The sequence below is a fragment of the Arachis hypogaea genome, chromosome 4, assembly GCF_003086295.3.
Source record: "Arachis hypogaea cultivar Tifrunner chromosome 4, arahy.Tifrunner.gnm2.J5K5, whole genome shotgun sequence".
Lineage (NCBI taxonomy): Eukaryota > Viridiplantae > Streptophyta > Magnoliopsida > Fabales > Fabaceae > Arachis > Arachis hypogaea.
Window position 1 is genome coordinate 116,796,364 of NC_092039.1, and position 4,677 is coordinate 116,801,040.

Consider the following 4,677-nt stretch of genomic DNA (forward strand, 5'->3'; position numbering starts at 1 on the left):
GGATGAAATAATGTTTAAAAAGAGTCGCTATCATAAAGGAGAGCTTTAGTTGTATGTTGAAGGGTTTTATTAAAAATAATTTCAATTATGCTTTCTTTGTTATACGAGGCTCATACAAGAGAAAAGAGATTTAATGTGTGGGAGAAATTGAGTTATATTGTAAGATTATGTCAGTCTCTATGGGAGACTTCAACGAGATTGTGCAGGCGGAGGCGAGAAAAGATGCTATCAAATTATCAAAGTTTTAGTAAGAATTTGATACAAGAAGATATACAACTGGTGGACTTGCGCTTAACGATCTTCAATATCAAGAGTACACTATAGGAAGGAGGAGCGTACAAAAAGTTGACGAATTTCTTGATGATTTTTTTTTTAACTTTTCTATTTGCTTGTTGTTGTTCTTGCTCCACTTATTGTGTTGAGTTTTCTTGTTAAAAAAGAGAGCACATATTATTATTATTATAATTAATAAAAAAATTTAAATTTTTATTTTAATAAATACACAATATTAAAAGAGAAAATTATTCTAAAGGACCGTTAGGAAGACTTAATTATTAAAAAAGACTTTTAATATCAAAATTATTAAAAAGGATCAAATCTTTTTATAATATTTAAGAAGAAGAACTAAATCTTTTTATAAGAAGACAAATATATTCTTAACTATTTTTTTATTTATTTTGTATAATCTTTAATATATGCTATTTGATTTACAATGTTATATAGATATTTATGAATATTCACTTGGAATTAATTAGTTAATTAATTTAAAAAGAATTACTCTAAAAGATTGTTAGGGAAAATTAATTATTAAAATATTGATTCTTAACTATTATTTATTTATTTTTTATAATTTTTATATTAAAAAATTTTATTTTTTTTCTAAAATTTTGGTAATTTTTATTATTTATTTATTTATTTATTACTTTTATGAACTTTTGTCTTTTTTTCTCGTTGGGTAAAGATCATAAAATAAAAAAATAAAAAAAAATAAATAATTAATAAAAATTACTAAAATTTTAAGAGAAATAAAATTCATTAACATAAAGATTATAAAAAATAAATAAAAAACAATTAAAGATATATTTATCTCCTTAAAAAAAAATTTGATTCGTTTTCTTAAATTTTATAGAAAAATTTGATTCGTTTTCTTAAATATTATAAAAAAATTTGATTCTTTTTAATAATTTTAATATTAAAAATCTTTTTTAATAATTAAATCTTTCTAACGATCCTTTAGAATAATTTTTTCATATTAAAACTTACATTTATATTTTTAAATAAATTAGTTAATAATCAATCACATATATATATAACTTAGCTTTCAATTGGCATCGAATTGGAAGGTTCTTAATTATTAGTTGTCCTTTTTGTTTTGATATTCTTTTATAATTTATTTGGAGTATATCTCTTTCTCTTTCGATGTTGTTTATATGACAGACAGTTCCGAAAATGAGGTTTGATTTTTCTAAATCAATTATTGTTTTTAAGCCAAAAAACAAATCTCCGTACCTCTGATTCAATCAAAAGTCTTACAATTGAACGTGAATAGTAGAAACCGCGTTTTAGAGTTAGAACTTGCAATGCTTACAAAGCCATTTGGAACATGAAATTTCAAATTAGTGCTTCAATTAGCATAAATACAAGGTGCTTAGCTTCTTAAGCAAAAACATAAAAGTAATTAAATTAGTGCTAATAAAGTTAATTAGTAGTATCACTAAAGAGAAATTAATAATATCTCGACGCATTTTTCTTGAAGCTGAAATCATACATTAGGAATTTGTATGTAACTCTTTTTCATAAACTTTATATTTTTAATTAATTAATTAACTAATTTTTTTTACTAACCATAAGAGCCACTTAAAGATACCAAAAAGTTATAATTCAGATGACATAATCTTTTCATACTTATTTAGAGGTTGCGGGTTCGAGTCTTTTCTATATTCATTTTATTTTTTCAATTCAAGAATCTATATAAAATTTAATTTTGGTTAAAATACTCTTGTATCAATGTAAAAAATATATACTTAGGGACTTATTTGTATTAATTTTTAAAAATAAATAAAAGTAGAAGGACTTTAGAATAATAATTTTAAAAGGTTATTAAAATTATCCTATGCAAAATAATTATAATACTAATATAAGTATTAGGCCTAAAAATAATTCTTACTTCTATAAGACTATAATAAGATAATAATGGGTTTCAAATTTCAATTTGAAAGTTTAATAATTATTCTGCTAAAAAAATATTCATATAACAAAATGCATGTAATATGTATGCTTGTGGTTCAAGACACCAATTTATTTGACCCCACTCAATTGGAACATCATTTCAATATTTCATTGTTGATGTTATATTCCTAATTAAACAATAGGTATCAATGTATGTAATTTCTATATATATACTAGATAGTTTTTTTTTTTTTTTGGTTTCCCACGGTATCCCCCAACCCGGCAGGTCAAGGACTAATCCGTCGCGGTACTGAGCTCCATTTAAGGGTTTGCCGCTGGCCAATGGGTTGCTGCATGCACAAGGCGGGATTCGAACCCCCGACACTTGCTTAAGCGGACTAGTGAGCTAACCACTAGACCAACCCAACTTGGTTATATACTAGATAGTTAATGTCTCGTTGTTGATGTTGCCAAATAATAGAGAAGCAATTACATTATCATCGGGGGCCTAAATGGAATTATAAACATTATCAGATGTCTCTGTTGTGTGTATGTTTGGAGTGCATAAATTAATAAACAAAAATATTATTTATATATTAAAATTAATCATTAAAATTAATTATTAATATATTTATATATAAATATATATAATTTAATTTATTTTTAATATATATTTATATTTTGATATATATTTTATATTAATATTTGATAGTTGAATGTATGCATGCTAAATTACTAAGAAACTTCAGAGATTTTTTTGTGTTGGGGGGGGGGGGGGGGGCGCTTGGATAAGGTCATAATAATTTTAGTCTATATTTCATTTATGGAGACAAGCATTTTATGTTAAATATTAATTTAAAGACTATACGAAGTTATCCAATTGCTTAGCTCAACAAAGATCCACAGAATATTAGACGTATTATTCTTTTAAAATTTCCAATTCAGCTGATGATGACCACCTTAATTTCACCAGAAAAAAATTGGCAAGAAAATAATTCTCTTTCTTCGCCTCCAAAGAAGTTATTAATTTAAAATTTAATTTTAATATATTATTAATATAAAATAATTATATATGTGTGTAATTATATAATGTCATATTAATAAAAATAATTATTTTTTATAGTAATAGCAACCAACTAATATAATTAAATAAGTGTATAATATATTTTACATTGTCAGTATATTATTTTTTTAAAAAAATTATTAATATTGCTGAAATTATAATTAATTTAACATTTTTTTAATTTTATTGACCAATGGTGTAAAGCTATAAATGTTTGCTATATTAATGTATAATAAAAGAATTAAAGTTAAATCAGTACAAATAACTAAAATAACTATTTGTTATCATTGCTAATGAGTTACAGTTCAAATAGTATAATTTTTCTATACTCATTTAAGTAATATTAAAAAAAACTATTTGTCATGATTTTTCATATTCCTATATTTTGATTAGTTAAAAATGTTTATCCTGTTAACACCATGGTTCTGAAAACCGAACCGGACCGGCCGGTTTAACCGGAAAAACTGAGAACCGGTCCGGGTAAGGTAAGAAACCGGCTTGCAAAAAATCGGTGAAAAAATCGGTCGAATTGACAGTTAACCGGTGAACTGAAAGAACCGTCCGATTTTTTCACGGTTTATTGGTTTGAAAATTAAACTTAAAAACGGCGTCGTTTTGAAGAAAAAAAAAAAAGAAAAGGGCTATCTTCATCACCCACGAACCCTAATCCTCCCTGAATCGCACAAGCCACAGCCTCTCACCCTCTTCAGCCTCTTCATCACCATCTCACCCTCTCACCCTCTCACCCTCTTCAGCCACTCAGTTTCTCTCACCCTCTCACCCTCCGACAGGCCACAGCCACTCATCGCCGTCGCACCTCTCCTCCATCGCCGTCGCAGAGCTCCGGTCCTCCATCGTAGTCCCCCAGCTCGCCACCTCCACCGTCGCACCTCTCCTCCATCGCCGTCGCCCAGCTTCCCACTTCCACCGTCGTCGCCCAGCTCTCCACCTCCACTGTCGTCGCCGAGCTCTCCTCCATCACCGTCGCCCAGCTCCCCACCTCCACCGTCATCGCCCAGCTCTCCACCTCGCCCAGCTCGCCGGTAATACTCTTCCTTCCACCTCCATTCATGGTTCTGTTCTTGTTCCTGTTCTTCTCTATCACAGAAAACATGTTGCTCTCTGTTCATGTTCGTTGGTGTATTCTGTTTATTCATGGTATTTGGTTGATCATGTTCTGATTCTGATTCTGTTCATGTTCATGTGTATTCTGTTTACTCTATTCATGTTCTAATTCTGTTCATGGTTTATTTCTGTATGCACAAAGTGGTGTACTCTGTTTATTCATGGTATTTGGTTGATCATGTTCTGATTCTGATTCTGTTCATGTTCCTGTGAATTCTGTTTACTCTGTTCATGTTCTGATTCTGTTCATGGTTTATTTCTGTATGCACAAAGTGGTGTACTCTGTTCATGTTCTGATTCTCTTAATGTATTAAGAGGTT